The sequence below is a fragment of the Cervus canadensis genome, chromosome 24 (genome assembly GCF_019320065.1).
Source record: "Cervus canadensis isolate Bull #8, Minnesota chromosome 24, ASM1932006v1, whole genome shotgun sequence".
Taxonomy (NCBI): domain Eukaryota; kingdom Metazoa; phylum Chordata; class Mammalia; order Artiodactyla; family Cervidae; genus Cervus; species Cervus canadensis.
In genome coordinates, this window is record NC_057409.1 from 36,883,724 (window position 1) to 36,905,856 (window position 22,133).

The 22,133-nt window shown below is 38.3% G+C and overlaps 1 protein-coding gene across 20 annotated transcripts in view; it reads right to left on the minus strand.

Annotated features, from left to right (window-relative positions):
• MAP2 (microtubule associated protein 2) overlaps window positions 1-22,133 on the minus strand; it is a 285,330-nt gene that overhangs the window by 122,524 nt on the left and 140,673 nt on the right. The window lies entirely within an intron of this gene.

Consider the following 22,133-nt stretch of genomic DNA (forward strand, 5'->3'; position numbering starts at 1 on the left):
ACAGATAAAAAGGTTGAGACAGTTACTATCAAGAAGTTTTCTCTTATAGTAGTGTATTTATTTCAAAAATTGAGAGATTCTGTCAAAAATGTGTAAAACTATGGCTCCTCTGTTATGTAGTCAAATAAAAGATGATACAAAGAGATGAGAAATGGTTATAGAGGGATTAAAGAGTGGGGGTAATGCTTCTCCCCACTTAGCTATTAACAAGGAGCAAAAGAAGCCGCCCACCAGCAAGCAGAAAAGCTTTGAAAATGTGCCCTTGAATGTTCACTGTGTCCTGCTTCCCCCTTCTATACATACAAGGTCAACAGTCTGTGCTAAGTCCCACTTTCCATAAGTTTCTACATCAAATGAGACAATAACTATGAAGTCACACTGGAGATGATCAAGTTCTTTCTGTTATCAATTAGTGCCATAGTCTCCTCGGGCATCTGTCATGAGCAACATGCTAGGCAGAAAAAAATGATAATAGCCATGCCAGATTGTACTTCCATATTGTACAATAGCCTTAAATAAATGAAGAGGTTAATTCTGCCCAGAAACTTCTTATTCAGATCAGTTCTGAAGCCAAGATCTGAATAAGTAATCCTACTCAACTATTTTTGTCCCATGCTTGAAGCTGTTTGGACTCCTGGTAGGGTTGAGTGAAAGAATGACTATGCATAGTGAGTGGTCCTCTTTGTTAAGGATGTCTTATCTTTCTTTGGTTTGTAAGGTTAAGCAGTTTCTATTGTAAACGGTCTCAGTTCAAGCTATGGATTTTTGAACCAAGATGTCAGTCTGAGTCATTAGCCTTCCTCCTCGGGCTGTCAGCAAGGCATGGTCACCAAAGCATCTCTTGCCACTTTGCTTCCTTTTTCCAGAAAACAAGGCATGTTGCAAAGCTATTGTAAGATCTGGTAGTGAATTTCCAATGTGTAATATTTACTGTATGCAGGTCAAGAAGCAACAGTTAGAACCAGATATGGAACAATGGACTGGTTCAAAATTGGGAAAGGAGTACATCAAGGCTATGTTTTGTCACCCTGCTTTTTTAACTTATATGCAGAGTAAATCATGAAAAATGCCCGGGTGGATGACTCAAAAGCTGGAATCAAGATTGCAGAGAGAAATATCAACAACCTCAGATATGCAGATGATACCACCCTAATAAGTCTATGCCCTGACCAGTAATGCTGAAGAAGCTGAAGTTGAATGGTTCTATGAAGACCAACAAGATCTTCTAGAATTAACACCCAAAAAAGATGCCCTTTTCATTATAGGGGACTAGAATGCAAATGTAGGATGTCAAGAAACACCTGGAGTAACAGGCAAATTTGGCCTTGGAGTACAAGATGAAGCAGGGCAAAGGTCTGCCAAGAGAACACACAGGGCATAGCAAATACCCTCTTCCAACACAAGAGAAGACTCTAAACATGGACATCACCAGATGGTCAACACTGAAATCACACTGATATATTCTTTGCAGCCAAAGATGGAGAAGCTCTATGCAGTCAGCAAAAACAAGACCGGGAGCTGACTGTGGCTCAGGTCATGAACTCCTTATTGCCAAATTCAGATTTAAAGAAAGTGAGAAAACCGCTAGACCATTCATATGACCTAAATCAAATCCCTAACGATTATACAGTGGAAGTGAGAAATAGATTTAAGGGACTGATCTGGTAGACAGAGTGCCTGATGAACTATGGATGAAGGTTTGTGACACTGTACAAGAGACAGGGATCAAGACCATCCCCAAGAAAAAGAAATGCAAAAAAAAGCAAAATGGCTGTCTGAGGAGGACTTACAAATAGCTGTGAAAAGAAGAGAAGTGCAAAGCAAAGGAGAAAAGGAAAGATATTCCCATTTGAATGCAGAGTTCCAAAGACTAGCAAGAAGAGATAAGAAAGCCTTCCTCAGAGACCAATGCAAAGAAATAAAGGAAAACAATAGAATGGGAAAGACTAGAGATCTCTTCAAGAAAATTAGAGAAACCAAGGGAACATTTCATGCAAAGATGGGCTCGATAAAGGACAGAAATGGTATGGACCTAACAGAGGCAGAAGATGTTAAGAAGAGGTGGCAAGAATATACAGAATTGTACAAAACGATCTTCATGACCCAGATAGTCACGATGGTGTAATCACTCACCTAGAGCCAGACATCCTGAAATGTAATGTGGACCTTAGGAAGCATTACTACGAACAAAGCTAGTGGAGGCAATGGAATTCCAGTTGAGCTATTTCAAATCCTAAAAGATGAAGCTGTCAAAGTACTGCACTCAATATGCCAGCAAATTTGGAAAACTCAGCAGTGGCCACAGGACTGGAAAAGGTCAGTTTTCATTCCAATCCCAAAGAAAGGCAATGCCAAAGAATGCTCAAACTACTGCACAACTGCACTCATCTCACATGCTAATAAAGTAATGCTCAAAATTCTCCAAGACAGGCTCCAACAATACATGAACCATGAACTTCCAGATGTTCAAGCTGGTTTTAGAAAAGGCAGAGGAACCAGAGATCAACATTCGCTGGATCATTGAAAAAGCAAGAGAGTTCCAGAAAAACATCTATTTCTGCTTTATTAACTATGCCAAAGCCTTTGACTGTGTGGATCACAACAAACTGTAGAAAATTCTGAAAAGATGGGAATACCAGACCACCTGACCTGCCTCTTGAGAAATGTGTATGCAGGTCAGGAAGCAACAGTTAGAAGTGGACATGGAACAACAGACTGGTTCCAAATAGGAAAAAGAGTACATCAAGGCTGTATATTGTTACCATGCTTATTTAACTTATATGCGGAGTACATCATGAGAAACGCTGGACTAGATGAAACACAAGCTGGAATCAAGACTGCCGGGAGGAATATCAATAACCTCAGGTATGCAGATAACACTACCCTTATAGAAGAAAGTGAAGAAGAACTAAAAGGCCTCTTGATGAAAATGAAAGAGTGAAAACATTGGCTTAAATCTCAACATTCAGAAAACTAAGATCATGCATCCGGTCCCATCACTTCATGGCAAATAGATGGGGAAACAGTGAAAACAGTGGCAGACTTTATTTTTTGGGGCTCCAAAATCACTGCAGATGGTGACTGCAGCCATGAAATTAAAAGACGCTTACTCCTTGGAAGAAAAGTTATGACCAACCTAGACAGCATATTAAAAAGCAGAGACATTACTTTGCCAACAAAGATCTGTCTGGTCAAGGCTATGGTCTTTCCAGTAGTCATGTACGGATGTGAGAGTTGAACTATAAAGAAAGCTGAGCACTGAAGAATTGATGCTTTTGAACTGTGGTGTTGGAGAAGACTCTTGAGAGTCCCTTGGACTGCAAGGAGATCCAACCTGTCCATCTTAAAGCAGATAAGTTCTGGGTGTTCATTGGAAGGACTGATGCTGAAGCTGAAACTCCAATACTTTGGCCACCCAATGCAAAGAGCTGACTCATTTGAAAAGACCCTGATGCTGGGAAAGATTGAAGGCAGGAGAAGGGGGTGACAGAGGATGAGATGGTTGGATGGCATCACCGACTCGATGGACATGAATCTGAGCAAACTCCAGGAGATAGTCAAGGACTGGGAAGCCTGGTGTGCTGCAGTCCACGGGGTCGCAAAAAGTTGGAGACGACTTAGGAACTGAACAACAACAATATTTACTTCAGAGAACTGGCACCAAGCTCCACAAGTAGCTCTTCACTTTAATGAAAATCCTAACGGGGTGGAGATGAAAGCAGTCTTTCAGTCCCTTTCTTGTTTACCCATTTCTTCCCCTCTCTGATCTTAAAAATGTAATTATAGGGAATGAGACCACTAGGCAACTGAAACTAAATCCTGACTTATGCTTTCCTAAATGTACACTATGCCTTGCCTAACCTGTCGACTCTTTTTCTAGATAAAAGAAGTTAAGAATGAAGAATTAAGTAAAGAATGATCTGCTCTCTAGGCCCAGCAGCCCTCTTAAGATTCCTGCATATCAGTTGGGTGAGACAGCATTTCAAGAGAGTCAGCTCATTTGCACACAATGGAGAATGATGCAAAACTCAACCTCCTGCCTCCATGATTCACTGAGATTCTTCCCCTTCCTGATATTTTCCTTTAAAAACTGTCACAGCTGAGGGTGTGAGGGGAGTTTGGGGGAGAATGGATACATGTATACGGTGGCTGAGGCCCTTCCCTGTTTATCTGAAACTACACAACATTGTTTGTTAACCAGCTATACCCCAATACAAAATAGAAAGTTCAAAAAAAAAAAGACTCAGTGGTTGAGCAGAATCTTTAGAGTTGGTCTCGGGACACAAGTCCACCTTCTCCCCAGAATGCCAGCTTTCCTTATTAAAACACTTTGACTTTCTACTGACAGTGGCTTCTCCAATTATTGGTTTGTGAGTGGCGAGCAGCTGAACCTGAGTTTGGTAAGAAAGAGTCCAGTTTGGGCATGCTCAGCGTCTACCTGGTTCTTACAATAACCTGAGTCTTCTTGGTCTCTTTCAATTGTCAGGAGAGCTGGTTCCTGTTCTTCGGGCTCATTCAAAGAGATTGCCAGTGTAAATACGTACTTTCATCGAAAGTAGATATTAACTATCAATACTAGTAAAAGAAGTCTAGGATTTATTTCTGTATTCATCTTTCTATTTGCAGAAGCTCTTCAAAGTGCTGGGGTTCAGATCCAGTGAGCTTAGGAAAGGTTCAATCTTCTGACAGCTCAGGGAGGCCAAGCTAATCTTCTGACGGCTAAGAGATGCCAAGGTCACTCTGGGCCAGCTGAAGGGGAGCATGTGAAATAAAAGGCAGTGTTTTCACCAGCATTAGTTTGTCACTGAGTGGGTAGCCTGCGGCGTATTGGCGTATTTACTAATTCTACTTAAATGAATTTGAAGATAAACATTTTTAGTAGGCTTATATTTGTTTTAAAAGACAATGACATTTTTAGCCTCAATAGTAAAGGCAATCTGCCAACTATTTCTTTTTAACTGAGAGTTGATTTGTTTCATTTTGGGGGAGAATATAAAAAGCAAATATATAGTTGAGCCTCATTTGAGCTGAAAACTGAAGTTTTAGGCATATCAGGCAATTTCCTTTCAGATTAGATTAAATTTAAAAGATGAACTGGTAGTTCAGAACAACAACAACAATAACATCATATGCTTGAGCAAACTGTTGTGTAAATTAGTTTTGGAGATTTTTCACACAAAATGTCTGTGAATAGAGGAATTTATAAAGCTGAACCTTAAAGCGTGGAAGAGTTTATGCACATCACATAAGTAAACAACCCTTTTCCCGAAATGCCATTAAGCAGAGAGTATGTTTTACAATTTAATTTTAGTTTATAAATACAAAGTGTCTTTGAAAATGAAAATTTATTTTTAAAAATATAATTAGTACTCCTTCAAAGGGGACTAAGATGCTGAATATCCCTCATCCTCTCTTATTTCTAGGTCCTAAAAAAAAATACATTTCCTGTCAAAGGTGACTCAACCTTCCAGAACTGATTCGCAGTAAACTTTAGAACCATTTTTGATGAAACCCAAATCAATCAGTGTTTCTCTCAAACTCCAGGAGCAGATCTCTACAGCATATTAATTTACAAGGTCATCGTATTTTGGATACAATCCATAAAAGTTCTCCTTGTAAATAATAAATAGCTATTCACATTTTTTTAAAACAATATTTTACATGTCAAGGAATATTAAATATTTTATGAAAGTAAATAGCATTTTCCCCTCTAGATTCAAAAATTTATTTTCCTGACATGAAACATAGTCAGAGTCAAACCCAAAAAGAACAAAGAATAACTCTTCAGGAAAATGTTCCAGAAATGAAATCCTACATTATTTTGACAAAAAATAAAAGAAAGAAAAAAAGAGGGAGAATTGGAACAGATTAATTGATGAACTATAACTGGTGTCTGTCACTAACTATAAATATAAGTAAAAACAACTGGAATACCAGCTTCCATTTATTGACCATAACTAAGAACATGCAGTAGAAATATCATTAAGTAGGAGGTCTGTTCTCTAACCTAATTTTAATTTATAGATACAAAGCCTAAGTCTTTAAAAATTAAAATCTGACATCCGGTCCCATCATTTCATGGCAAATATATGGAGAAACAGTGGAAACAGTGGCAGGCTTTATTTTTTCGGGCTCCAAAATCACTGCAGATGGTGACTGCAGCCATAACATTAAAAGACGCTTACTCCTTGGAAGGAAAGTTATGACCAACCTAGACAGCGTATTAAAAAGCAGAGACATTACTTTGCCAACAAAGGTCAATCTAGTCAAGGCTATGGTTTTTCCAGTGGTCATGTATGGACATGAGAGTTGGACTATAAAGAAAGCTGAGCGCCAAAGAATTAATGTTTTTGAACTGTGGTGTTGGAGAAGACTCCTGAGAGTCCCTTGGACTGCAAGGAGATCCAACCCATTCATCCTAAAGGAGATCAGTCCTGGGTGTTCATTGGGAAGACTGATGTTGAAGCTGAAACGCCAATATTTTGGCCACCTAATGCGAAGAGCTGACTCATTTGAAAAGACCCTGATGCTGGGAAAGATTGGGGGCAGGAGGAGAAGCAGATGACAGAGGATGAGATGGTTGGATGGCATCACCGACTCAATGGACATGAGCTTGGATAAACTCCAGGAGTTGGTGATGGACAGGGAGGCCTGGCATGCTGCGGTCCATGGGTTCGCAAAGAGTCAGACATGACTGAGCGACTGAACTGAACGATGTCACAGTCTTGTAAGGCACTTCACAATCAATGTGACCTTTATGCCTCATAACAGCTCTGAGGCAAGTATGATTGAAACTTACTGTTGAGAAATCTATTCCCCTAGAGTCACTGGGCAAGAGCTCACTCCATGTGAGATGCGTAAACCTGAACTGACATGAGCTATTAGTCTCTCAACAAGATGCTTGCTAGTCATAAAAAAACAGCATGAATCTGTGCACGCAAATTAAGCACAACCTGAACTTCCAGGAAGGGCTACATAGTCACAATCCTGGCTTAACTGATGGAGCCCTGAGAGAAGCCACAGTGCATCCATCATTTGCAATCAGGCAGCCCCAGCAGAACTAACACCTACTTGCTCAGTATTCTCCAACTCTTTGTGACCCCAGGGACTGTAGCCCACCAGGCTCCTCTGTCCATGGAATTCTCCAGGCAAGAATACTTAAATGGGTTGTCATTTCTTTCTCCACAGCGGTCGAACCCACATCTCTTAGGTGTTTTTCTGCATTACTAGGTGGGTTCTTTACCACTAGCAACACCTGGGAAGCCTACCTAGGGGATGGTGGTTTAGTTGCTAAGTCATGTCTGACTCTTGGGTCTCCACGGACTATAGCCTACCAGGCGCCTCTGTCCATGGGATTTCCCAGGCAAGAATACTGGAGTGGGTTGCCATTTCCTTCTCTAGGGGATCTTCTCAACCCAGGACTCGAACCCAGGTCTCCTGCATTGAATCCTCAGGCAGATTCTTTACCGACTGACCCATGAGGAAATCCCTCGTAGCTAACACCTAGAGAAGCCTGCAAATTCTAGGCAGCAGCCTCCAAGCTGACCCATGTTGTCTTGGCTCCACCGGCCCCATAAGGAGATGTGTCACTTTTGATTCTGCAACAGGGGCTGACAGACAGCTCCTGTAAAAGATCACATCTATGAGGCCAGAGGCAGAGTGGAAAATACTTACTCAATAAGTCACCTTCCTTTGAATCAGGCAATAAAGGACCCTGGCAACACTGGAGACTGGTATGGGATTTTGCTGCAGATTCGGAGGGAAAAAAAATCTATCCAGAATTGGTTCTGGTGGTGAATGACCCCAGAAGCAGGTTGCAGAGCAGATAAATCCTCTTAAGCCATCTGGGAGGACTGAGGGCAGCTGGTGGGTCTGGAGGCTGAAATAGCTAGGAAAGGCTCCGAAAAATCTGCATTGCAGATAAGCCTCAATGGAGACAGCTGGAACTCTCGACATCTCCCCAAGCCAGCTTCTCTCCTAAGAGCAGAGTGGCCTCAGGTGGTATAATTTAGAATGTATAGAATTTACAGGCTCTTTTGGTGACCTTAGGTGGTTTAAAAATAATTCCACTTTTTTTGTCTTCCTGCTTTTCACCTGACAGTATCTTTTTTTGTGTGTGTTGGTGGGGTGGACAGAACAGAGGTGGGGCACGCAGTGAATCCTGCTCCTTTTGTAAATCTTATCTTTTATATAGTGTTAGGTTTTGTCTTTAGCCAATTTATATCACAGCATCAACAACATAGACAACTGAGAATCTGCTGTGTCTGTTAAGAAAGGGGTGGAGAAATATAAACTTGGAAAGTCATAATAATCAAATATGAGCAATTACAGAGCTTCTGCTATGTAAATTATCTTCATTAATTCCTACAATATCCTAATGAGGTTGTTATTATCATTCCTGTTGTATACAACTGAGGCTTGATAAGTTCTCAGTTTCTCATAGCTGATAAGGGCCGGATCCTGAATTTGAACCCAAGGGTATCTAGCTTCAAAGTCTGTACTCATTTTCCTACATTATAACCTAGCATTCGTTAAATGCCTTTTATGTGCCAGACATTCTGCTTGCAAAAAGCAATAATAGCCATAGCCTCCAGAAATTTCTGCTCTGTTGGGATGAAGGCAATTATAATAAATAGCTTTTTAAATAGAGGGTGTTATTATTTTTTTTAAAAAAACTTTTTAAGGCTTCATATTTTCTATAATGTGTTCACAAATAGTAATTTAGAATTCTGTAAACACATAACTGTAATTAAAGTCTAGTATATGATCTCAAGAAAAGTAATTATTAGTAGGAAGGGGAGATGAATAGGTGGAGAACAGGATTTTTTAGGGCAGTGACAATGCTCTGTGTGCTACTATAATGATACATATGTATCATTATATATTTATCAAACTCATTGAATACACAACAAGAGTGAACCTTAAGGATGAAAACTGTGGACCTTGGGTGATTATATGTGTCAATATTCACCCTTACTAAAAAGCATACTACTTTTTAGTAAGCTGAAAATGCGGGAACTGGGTGTATGTCGGGGGGGCGCTATATAGGAAATCTCTGTACCTCCCTTTCAATTTTGTTGTAAACCTAAAACTGCTCTTAAAAAATGGTCTTTTTAAAAAGGAGTGAGAGGAGAAAAAATAATTAAAAGGACAGTGCACATACATGGTTTGGATGACTCAGAATGGATGGGGTTTTGGTAAGTGAAACTCTGGTTCACATGTTAGTTAGCTAAGCTTTTTAGGGGAAAGGAGGGAAATAAAGGATCAGTCTGTCAGCCAATAGTGTTCTTTGAGCACCTCCTCTGTCCTGGTTCTTTCAGTGGGTTCTGGAATGGGACAGACACTCACGGAGGTTTTAGTCTTGTGGGGCAGATATGCATTAAATGGATAAATATAAGTGGGAGAAGTGTAGAGTGTTATGGGAGTATGTAATACGCAGGCTTATAGGCCTACTATATTAGACCAGAGGCTGGGACATGGCTTAAGTCCAAATCATGACATCTGAGACCTAACTAACGAGCAGGACTTGAGTAAGCAGAGGGGCAGAGGGAACAAGAGAGGAATGGGAAGTGAAGGGTATGAGTGCTTCAGGCAAGAGAAAAAAAAGTGTGCAATAACCCCATGGCAACAAACTCAGGATTGGCTAGAGAATCATGAAGAGGACAGATCATGGATGGCCTTTATAGACTCCTGACTCTATTATTATGAATACTGTGGTTTTAAATACAGGCATATGATGATTATATTGATTTTTAAAAGATACATCCAGTTACTAGGTGTATCCTAAAGTCCGCCTTAAAGGAGATCAGTCCTGGGTGTGCATTGGAAGGACTGATGTTGAAGCTGAAACTCCAATACTTTGGCCACCTCATGCAAAGAGCTGACTTGTTGGAAAAGACCCTGATGCTGGGAAAGATTGAGGGCAGGAGGAGAAGGGGACGACAAAGGATGAGATGGTTGGACGGCATCATCGACTCGATGGACATGGGTTTGGGTGGACTCCGGGAGTTGGTGATGGACAGGGAGCCCTGGTGTGCTGTGGTTCATGGGGTCGCAAAGAGTCGGACATGACTGAGCAACTGAACTGAACTGAACTAGGTGTATAATGACTTGTGTAGAGCAAGTGTTGATGCAGGAAGTTGTCACAGTTGCCAAGATCAGAGATGATGGGAGATTACCTAATAGTCTTTGGGCATAGAAAAATGGACGGATTTGAAAAATGTTTAGGAAGTAGAACTGATGGGACTTAGTAACTGACTGAACTGTTATATTTTAGGTAACAATTTTAATACAAACATTATTTATATAGACAACAATACTTGCTAAAATGACATTTCAGAGCCTTTGAAAGTAAATATAAGACTGCAAAGTTGTTATACAAGTGATGACTATGGTAGGCTGTAGGTCATGAGGAAACTCCAAATAACAGTGGCTTAAATGAAATGAAAATTCATTACAAGATGATCTCATTTTTAGAATGGCTGCTGAAAGTCTAGCCATCAGGTCTGAATTCCCACCAGCAGAAAGGAGGAAGGAGTGACAAAGAACACACTGTTTCCTTCTAAGCAATTATTTCCCAAACAACTTTTGTTCATATCTTACTGGCCAGAAATTAGTCATATAGTTAGACATATATACAAGAAAGACTGGAATTCTGGATCCTATTCTGAATGGCCGCATGATCTAAAATGCTGAGGTTCTACTATTATTGAGGAAGAAAGAAATAATTGATATTGACAGCAAAAGTAATCTGTATCACATTAATTATGAGCTAAGGTCTTAGGTATGGCTTAGGAAAAAAAATAAAATGTGTAAGTTGTACCAGGCTTTTAAAACAACAGAAAATTGAACCACATCAAAATGAACTCACTTTGAAATAGCACTCTGCATTTTGCCCAAGTTGCCAAGTACATTTTTTAACCTCAAATACAATCTAGATGGGCTGGGTAAGTTAAACAGAGTGTCCCCTTCAATAACTATGGTTTTGTATTGCCACAAAGCTGATACAGCTATGCCAATATTTGAACATAGTTGTTTATGGTTTCATTTCCTTTACTTTTAATAGTGGCCATAAAAACCCAAACAAATGCATTTTACTCACATTCCTTTGAATGAGGCCTTGAATTTAAATTATGTCACTGGATCCATTAACATTTAACTATGGCTGGTGACTTATCCTCTACAGACATTCAACTTTTGAATAATAATTGCATGCAGAAAATGAGAATTAACAGCAGTCAGATAGCACATCCTATAATGCATCACTCCTCACACTTTCACGTTATTTTATGTTTTGTCTGTTTGATATGTCCTCAGTTTGTTTCTAATAATAAAGTTTATCAATAAGATGCTGGGCTTAAGTATTAATAATTTAGGAAAAAATACCCCTTTTATCAATTTTCCACGAATGGTTCCTAGTATGCTGAAGTCAAAGATTGCTGAGACTCTTTCTTTCTACATTTAATTTTGTCTTAACAATTTTTTCAATTTTTACAACTAAGCCACTCTACTTAGTGTTATTTAAATTTACTGTTATTGTTATTTAAATTTTTTCCCTTTTATTAGGTGCTTCAAGTCCCAACCTCACTGAGAGAGAAGAAAATCTTCAATGAACTGAACCCATATGAAATATTTTTGTGACAGCTAATTAACTGTACTATATTATATTCATTATTACCTAAATATTCACATTCTTAATTTTGCCAACCAAAATGATCACACAACATTAAGTTGTATATTCTACGCTAAACCTAAATTTACATTTTTTAAACTATATTATACCCACTACATTCTTGATCTGCATTTATCTTTGTCTTTCCATTAGGTAAAAAAATATATCCATGAACAATTGCTTATTTTAGTATTGCTACTAACACATAATTTTTGGTTCTTTTGAATTGCATATACCATTTTAGTTCTAGTATCTACTGGGTATCAGCTTGCAATTTCTATTGGGTAGGGAGGTCTGGATTTACTTGTTACTCTGGATCCATGACAAAGATAGCTTATATTTATTTTCCACTTTATAGCTTTTATGTGTTTATACATTCCATCTGAACCCTGAAAATCAAACAGCACCTTTATAGAAAAAAGCCCCCCAAAAGGGAAACAATATTTCCATTAGCTAGTAAATAGTAAATGCAGGACAATGTAACTAGTGCAAAAAAAGTGCAATGTAAACACATATTGATGTTGTGAAAATTTGCAGTAAGAAAAATTAAATATGATCAGTGAGGGAAGAATTATCACATCCCCTTTCTCCTTTAAAATGGTAAAAATGTTGAAAAGTAATGTAACTCCAACAAGATTTTGAAGATATTCTATAAGTCAGAAAGCAGGTAGGCTGAGATAGAGAAAAAACATCAGGAAAACTGCTGCTAGAAATTCATGTCTATCCCAAGGAAACCTGGAGAAACTCCAAGCTGAAAATACAGAGTCCAAGGGGGCTGTGAAATCAATATCATGCAATTCATTAAGAAATGTATTTAAACAATCGAGACCCTTTCTCTTCTTCTCCTTTGCTAGCACATATTCAGCTGACAGAAGATGCTTTTGCTCCCACCAGTAAAAATAAAAACTAGTCTTTAATGAAAACAGGTGAACAGTCTTGCAAACAATTCTGATGCATAAATCCATGCAGGACTGAAACACCACTGTGGAACTGTGGGTACCCTAACCAGCTCACTCACTGGTCCCACCTCCATGCTCCTCCTGGGAGTCTGTCGCTTGAAAGACTCTGTTCACTTGCCCAAAACTTGCAGTCAGCCTTCACAGTGAGTGGGAATACAGATCTGCACAACGGCAGAGGAAACTTCTAATTAGCTGCCTAAGGTCCTCAGCCTAGTTCTCCATTCATTTAAAACAAACTAAAACCTTTCAATCAAGACATCTGAGGAAAAACAGTGCCATGAGTCAAGAAAAATCCTTTAAAAAGTAACTCCTGGAGAACTAGAAATGATTCAGGGAACAATAGAGAACTTTATAGGTATCTTCCTGAGAGAGATGCAAAAGGATATTCCATACTTTAAATAAACTTCCCTCCAAAAATGAATTACAGAAAAGCATCAATCAGAGAATGAGGAAAAAGTTCCAGGAAATCAACATATTATTAAAAATATATAATTAAAAAATTGAAGAGCGTGTGCCAAGGATAATGAGGGATGTGGAGGAGTCAGTGTAGACCTTGGATGCTCAAGTGAAGCGTCTGGTTATATTGAAACACCTTGAAACATCACATGGATGTGATTTTCTGAAGCTTTAATCATTTTCTTTGTGATCTTGGGTTCTTGCTGAGTTGTCTACCACTTGACTTAAATTCTGTGAATTTTATTCAATTCAACAATTTTATTCAATTCAAAAATTCAACAATGAATTTTTATTCATCTCTCCCTCCATCACATGCTTTTTAAATAAATTACATATTCTGTGATATATTTAGACTTCTCTCCCTTTCACACTGAAAAGTTTAAAACCATTTCAGTAATAACTGTTTTTATAAATAACTAGCATTTAAATACATACTCGGTAAATAGCTGGTAAATAGTACTCAGTAAATAGTATTTGCTCAGTAAATAACTAATATTTACTGAGCTCCATGCTATGCTTATCCAGGATTCTAAAGGGCAGGAGACTTTTGGCAGGGCAATCCACTGGGTGGAGGTCACAACTAACTTGGAATGGGCTTTTTATTTTAGCAGTCAAATCACTGCATTATTAAAAGAGTATAGCTTTAGGACAATCCACTAATTGTTCTGTTTTGGCTGCAGAGCTGTAGAAAGTAAAGGTTTTGGGGACAGAACAAGGGTAAGAGCCCACCTTCACCATTTTTTAGTGGAATGACTTTGGGAAGCTCATTGAATTCTTCCAACTTCAGTTTTCTCATCTGTAATTAATAAATATAACAAGACCTGATATTCTCACCCCAAAGACTGTTGTGAGCTTTGGGATGCCATGTATTGGAAAATGCTTTGTATCATTTGAAAAGAGGTACTGATTTTTTTTTAAAAGATCTAAATGCAACTTCTTAGCTGGTCACATTATGTAACAATTTTATGATCCAAAGTCTATATCCTGGGTCATTTTGTGAGCAAAACATACAGAGTAGAAAGAAAAATGCAAGCATATATTAAGCTATATACCATATATATTACATTATCATATCCCTTTGATTTACTGGACTATTCACCATCTTATAGTGGAAAAGTACAGCAGTGGACCAGAGTATATGAATTAGTCAGGACCATGAGTGTTTGTTTAAATTTTTTCATTGTTAGATCTCATATTTCCTCGAGTATCAGTGAAATTCTTGGAAAGTCAGTCATTTTAGGAATTTCTGTCCTCAACTATTTAAAGTATCAGCAGTGAAGTTGTGCATTTTAAGATTCTAGAATATCACAAATTCACCTGCGGCTATGGTCAAAATAGTGCTAACCAGTTGCTCTTAGGCACTATGTGAAAGGAATCCTAAATGCCTGTGTTGCATCTTTTTCTCTCTACATAACCATGAACTCTTACCATGAGAAAATTCTACAGTGCAAAGGGAAAATGTTTTTAAAGGAAACTAACTGCAAATGTTGTTCACCTTGTAAATAAAACATATGATCTTCCTGAAAAGAAACATCATTTCCCAAGTTGCTACACAAGGCAAAGAAATATCTTTTGGCCATAATCTGTTAAATGAAGTAGCTTTGCTTTAACAATCGCCAGACATGGATCAATGTACTTCCGCTGCTTTAAATGGTCATAATCCAGAGTCATTAACACTAGAGAGAATCTGAAGAAAGGTTAATTCAAACCATCTGAGGCAGATCCAAATGGAATTCATGAAAACTGAAGATTGATTCAGACTTTGGGGGGGGTGGCGCTGGCGGAAGAGGCAGAGTTTGTGTCAGCAACACCAAAGATTATCCTGTATGCCCCAAGACTCTTAACAATTGAATGGATGACAAAAGAGCATAAAAATAGTATTTAAACCTGGAATTTTACCAATCCCAGTTTGATTATGCACAGAAGACCAACACTGTCCATTATAGAAAGACTTGAGTTTCACATACATGCTCATTTTCTTAGCTTCAATTTGACATATTATTAAGGGCATTTTCTGTGTAGACAGCAAGGAAGACTAAGAAGCAATAAGAGGTCTTAAGATATGGTCTCTCTCCTCAAGGATTTTCCCCAAGTTTTCTCCTTGAAAAGATTTTTCTATCTAAGTTGACTTCTGTTCATATGAAAATGAATTTTATATTTCACTGGAATTTTCTATTTAAAATCACTAATGGCACTGCTCTTGCCTATTTGGCTGTTAAAGTAAACACTGAATTACAGAATGACAGTGACAAGGTCTAAAGATCTGGTCATGGCATGACTTAGAGATAGAAACAGCCTTTTAAGCAAAGGATAAATGCTGGTAAGTATGAGGACATCACAAATGTTAAATAGGCACTCAAGATTTTTTTTTTTTTTAATGAAATGTTGTATTTATTTGATTTGTTATATTCTTACTATTTCATGGGGCTTCCCTGGTGGTTCAGTGGGTAGAGTCTGCCTGCAATGCAGGAGACCTGGGTTCAACCCTGGGTTGGGAAGATCCTTTGGAGAATGAAATGGCAACCCACTCCAGTATTCTTGCCTGGGAAATCTCATGGACAGAGGAGCCTGGCGGACTATAGTCCATGGAGTCACAAGTCAGACACAACTTAGTGACTAAACCTACCTATTTCATAGCTGAAAAGTGTGCTGTGCAAGGAATCAAACAAGTAAAGGCACCCGTGCTTCTGCAGCTAAAAGGGAGGATTGAGAGTCTAGCAGTGGAGGCTGAAAGATAACATCCCTCAAGGAGTCTGTCAAGACTTTTTGTGAACACAGCCCCTCTAAACACTGTCTACCAATACATGCATCCCTCCTTCAAAGGAATGAAGGTTGCTGTCACCAACCAAAACTGTCCTCCAAAGGGAAATGATTATGTTGGAAAAATATGCATTCTTGAAATTAGAGACTATCTTCAGTAGCTTCCTGTGACTACGCACAGTCCTCCAAGACTTATGTTAGGGTATGGGTGGCAAGAAGATGGGATGTGAAAATTGGGAAGCTTTGCTACTCAGCACAGAGGAACATAAGGGATGTGAAGTGTTAACAGATCAGAGAATTTAGCAGGCCACAATGGTGCTAAACATTCAGGCAGAGAAGAGGTTAAAAGTCCAAAGAAATTATGAAGCAGGGAACAGAACTGGAATTAAGAAACTGGCCCAGGGTTATATGCAATCACATCTACAAACCGGAGCCACAAGAATTCATTATACAGCATAATAAGCATTGAGCATGGGCAGAAAGAAGGAAATGTCAGTAGCTCATTAGGGCTGGTTTAATGGATCTTTCATAAAGTAACTGGCTGAAATTGAAAAAGTTTAGAAGTTAAAAGGAACAAATCTCTCTTATATCATCAAAGAGGCTTGTAAGTTTGCAGTGCTACTGCAGGAAGAGAAGGACTCACATTTGACTTGCTCATAACAACAGCTCCAGTTATTCTGAAGTTTTTTGGGGGTGGTGGGAGGGTCTGGACATTTGCCATCTAACCTCTTGCTAATCAAAGCATGGTCCACGGTTCAGCAGCATCAACATAACCTCTTGTTTAGTCACTAAGTCACGTCTGATTCCTTTGAGACCCCATGGAGTGTAGCCCACCAGGCTTCTCTGTCAATGGGATTCTCCAGGCAAGAATACTGGAGTGGGTTGCCATGCCCTTCTCTAGGGGATCTTCTTCCTGACCCAGGGAATAAACCCATGTCTCCTGCATTGGTAGGCAGATTCTTTACCAGTGAGCCACCTGGGAATCCCAACATCACCTGGGAGCTGGTTAAAATACACAATCTCAGGCCCCTCCTTGCACCCACTGACTTGAATCTTTATTTTAATAAGATTCCCAGTTGATTCGATTCTGCTGTAAAGTTTGATACATTTACCTTCCAGTATCTACTCTTATACCTGATTACCCGTTCTCTATACGACTGACTCAGCCATCCTTTAATTTTGCTTATCCACTGATTATTTCCCCCATCTAGAAAGAAACTTCCATTAGGGCAGGAAAAGGGCATGAAATTGATGCTCAATAAACATTCACTGAATGAAAAAGCAAATTTCCCTGCAGTCTGAGATAAAGTCTGGATGATACATCAGGTTCCCATATCTTCCCTTTACCACTCGAAACTCTCACTTTCTTCCACTTGCATCTGTAGGGAAGATGAATTTTGCCTGCCAAGGCCATATGCTTGTCTATGCTCTCTATCTCCTTTCCATAAGACCCTGCTCCTTCTCCTGCTTCCAAACATAGTATCCTCCCCCTGCCTCACCCCAACATCTCTATCTGCCCGCTCCTTTCAGTTTAGGACTTCCCCTGTTAGTAAGAGAGGGGGGGAGTCACCAGCCTCCGTGCCTTATATATTCTATTCTCTTTCCTTTGAACCTTGATCTTCTTAAGCATGTTTTCTATTATTTTCATATCCTTATTTGCTTACCCTCTTGCTTCTGTTCCCACAGTTTGGTTGGTCTGAGTCAGACCCAATTCAAAATTGGTGCTAAACTTGTGTGGTTTTCCTTAGTCCTTGGCCCTTCATTTTCTAAGTGGATATATAAGAATCTACGTTGGAATCACTGTGATAATTAAAGTGCCTGTCACAAAGGCTGGCACACGGCAGGTGCTAATGTAATTTTAGATTCCTTTTCTTGGAGTAAAGCTGGGGCTAATTTTGAAACCGGCAAATTATATCTGACCAGGAATTTGACAATCTAGAATATAGTGATTCTGCTGTTAGGAAATATCCATTGGAAATCACTTGAAATATTCTGTAAGAGGGATATGCAAAGTACCCCACTGAAGAATTGTGATGACTGAAAAATTAAGAACAATGGGGAATAAATGTGTTCAATGTCCAGGGGATAGAATATTATGCAGGTGGAAAAATGTGGTGAGATGACAGAAAAAAATGCAGGTTTCAAACCATATTGTTCTAATCCTCATTACGTAAATGTAAACAAAACAGATGAAAAGAAATAAGCAAAAAGGTTAGGAAAGTGTCAACCATAATCTCTGGCTTGTGTAATTATGGATGGCTACTATTTCCTTCCTTATACTCTTCTAAATTTTAGAAAATACGGATTTATTGCTTTTTATAATAGAAAACATGACTTGAAATAAATACTAAGTTCAGCAGTCTTTTATTTTCATCCTTTAGTTTCTCTCAAGAATTTGCACTTTAGCCTTGTTTTTTATTACTTCAACTGTCTTTTTTCTTTGCTTAAAAAAAAAAAACAAAAAAACCCCAACTTTCTTTAATTTTGTCATTTCATCCCTTACTCTGTACCCTAAATGTGAATGCTGTCAAGAGTTTCCTCTCCGGCCCTCTTCTTATCTTTCCTGACAATGTCATTCACATCCTACTTCCCTGATTTATCTTCTTAGCTTAGGATCTACATGTCCCGCAATCCAGCCCACCCACCTCCACCTTCATGGCCTAAACTGGCCTCTCCAGATTGACATTCAGTCAGCATGTACTGGCTGTCTACCATGTACTAGACTGTCTGCTAGAGACTAGGGATGCAATAAAAATAAAAGGCAATCTCTTTCCGCAAACAGCGCTTACCTACCTTTCTCCCCTTATTTTTCCAGTTGTCGAATTCAAATGTTAGTTACCATGAATCCTTTTGCTTTTCACTCCCCCTACCAATCCAGCCTTTGCTATATTCTCAGTGTATGAATCTGAGCCCAGAAACATCTTTCATGTTCATGACCTCTTTTTGTTAATGCCCACTGTCAACACTCTCTTGGAGCCTTTATTTTTTCCTGGATTATCCCATGACAGCTTCCAAAGTGATGCTTTCTTCAGTATGTTCTCACACACAACCCTGCCACATACAGAGCTATAAAGTCAGTCCTCTGAAAATACAGTGCAGGTCACTGTGGTCTCTTATTCAAAACACAGCCCATAGTTTTTCAGTGAATACTGAAAACATTTCCTCGACTTGGTGTTTACAGTCATTTTTCAATGTATTTGATTGAACTGAACGAAATTTTTATCTTGTAGCCAAAAAGAGTAAAATACTAGGCATTTCGTATGGTACAACCTAACAGTATTCACATACATCTCCATCCTTATCTTCCAAGATTCCCCTTCTTCTGCCCTGCATTCTAGAATACAAATGAGATAATCTATGCCTTCCTTGCATGCTCACATTCTCTGGTTCCTTCGCTAAGTTTGTTTGTTCTTTCTAGAGCTCCTCTAGGCATTATCTCTCCCTTGAATATATCGATTCATCCCTAAGTTCCATCTCAAAAGTCATCCTCCACTGTTGTGTCTCTTCCCAATTGTGAGCAACCCTGCCCTGTAATGAGGTCCCTTAAGAAATTATTCACGTGTCTCTTATGGTACTAATGAGCCTGGATGCTACTTTCTGCTTTTAGTCTGCTGCACCCAACTGAGCTTAAGAGGTGTTCTGTTGTATAGATTCCCTTTCAAGGACAGCATCCTAATACGTATCTGTGTAATTCTAAGTGTCCTCAGGTACTTCTCTGGGCTGAGCTGTAACTTAAGGTTGAGTGTGGTATCTTCACACTGTTTCCTGCTTGTTTATCTGTTTTGGCCAATTGAAACTTCTACCATTATTTCAATTAAAAAGAGCTTTTGCAAGATATGGAATCAATTACACTACTTAGTACTCAAATTTTTCTGACTGATTTTCCTATATAGATGATGCAATTCAGTAATATGACTTCACTGTAATGACATAGGAGATGCTTTATGAATCCACTTATTTCAAAATTTATCTAATTTATCTCTGACATCCTTCAAGAATAAAAATCTTCAGGCTCAGCATAAAATATATATTAAAAATATAAAATAAACCAGAGCTTGAACATTAGGGTGAAGTACTTGAAGATGCACTCACTCCTACCTAATATATAAAAACAAGGATCTACAAGGATACTCTTTTAACCTTATTTCAGTAACATATATTTTGTGTGCATAATAAAATATTAAAATAATGATTATGAGCCAAAAAATCTACCAGAAAGAAATGAAGCATTCTGTGGTTAATATGAAGGACTTTGGGCTAGACTTGTTTTGGTTAACCAATTGGAATCTCGGTTCATCCATCACATGGAGACCATACCCAACTCCCAAAGTTGTAGGGAGAGTTAAAACGTAATAACATACCTTAAGGGCTTACGATATTATCTAACACATAGTTAATAACAAAAATTATAGTTTTACTAATAAAAATAAATGACAAGAAAGAATAACATTCCCTAAAGCTATTATGATTCTAGAACGTTCCTTACAGATTATATAGATGTATGTAAGCATATATAAAGTGATGTCATACTTAGTAGTCCTTAATAAGCAAGCAAGCATTTAAGAAGATTATGACATCATTCTTAGTATTACATTGAGAGAGAGAGAGTGAGCACCCCCCCTCAATCCCCGTCTGCGGCAGCAAAATTTTGGCTGAAGACATGAAGAGCAGTAAATAATGCCAGGCCTGGGAATAGTATTTAGGAAGCATCCATAAAGGAAAACCCATGCTGCAGTTTGGCACCCTAGCTGGTGAAAGTGAAAGGGGACATTTCAAAAATTCTTTCCAGCTTAACCTTAAACCACAGAAAAAAATACTTTTGCATATAGTCTGAAGAAATTTTTTATACATGGTTTGCCTGATTTTCTACCTGGCATTAATTATTTAATGAATTTTGATTAATTTGGGGGGTAACTGAAAAAAAAAAAGTACAAAATGTCTGTTTCACAGTCTGTTATCTCATGAAAAACGAGAACCAAAAAGTAACGGGGGAAAATACTGACGAGTCATTTATCCATCACGTAATTAAATAAATATTTACTGAATTTCTGCTGTGGTTCAGGGACTATTCTACATGCTGAAGATATGAGTTAAAAACAAATCAGCAAAGGAATTAACTCATGTCAAGACGATATTGATTAGAAAAACAGTGATACAGGTCCCTGACTCTCTTAGCGTCCAGTAGCCAAGTTCTATTTTGATTTGACAATGTAACAGACTATTTGAATAAACTTTGATTTACTACCCAAAATCTATCAACATACCCCAAGATGAATTTTAAAATGGTTCTAGAAGATATAAGAATCTATGAGGATTTGTGAGGTAATACGCCACCTCTTCAATACACAGATAAAAATCAAAACAGAGCTGATTAATGCCTATTGACAATATAATGAATACATTTTTTAGTGGCTAAATAGTAGCTTCAACCTTTTTCAATTCACGTAAATACCCCAAAGTTCAAAATTAATATAGTGAGTAACTAAAAGAGTCTGAAGATCAGGAAACAGATTCTCACTTGAAATATAAACTGTAGATATTTAGTTAGATGGGCAAATACCAGATAGATTTTTTTTTCACCAAATATGAGATGTTTTCACTCACTCTGAGTGAAACCAACAAAGAGAGAATGGTCCTAAGGGTTTACAATGTCCAGGAGGAATAGTCAGTCTTGTTTGGGTATTTCATACATGATTCCACTGAGAAATTTCTGAGGAAAAAATACAATCTATTTCATATATTTCTGAGACAAGTCTATTAGACTTCGTTCACTATCTGAAATAATGCAATTTCCTTTTTTAGAACACACTGATTTATTTTAATGAATTCATTCTTCTGTGCAAAAATATTATGTGGTGATGCCTACACTCTGGAAGGGGTTGACAGTGGCATCTGCCCTTCCCTCTCTCCCACAATAACTACCCACAGCAGCAAGGCTCTTAATAAGTGATTGTGGAATGAATAAATTAAAGTTCTCAGAATTACACACTGCAGAGAAAATTAAACAAGGACAATGCATTTGTCTCCTTCAACTGCCACAAATATTCACAGTCACAGGTGTACACTTGCATACTTCTGGTATTTCAGCATCAGCAGTTAAACATTAGCCATTTTTTAAATACCTTAAAAAAAAAAAAGAACCTTCCTTTAAAAAATATTTTGGACTAGTAAGTCTTATGGAGAAATCCTATGTGAATACCAAGGAAAGATTTAAAAGATGTATTGATCTTCTCAGCAAGGCAGAAAATGTCTTCCATTTTTTAAAAGGCAAGTTACAAATACTGGTT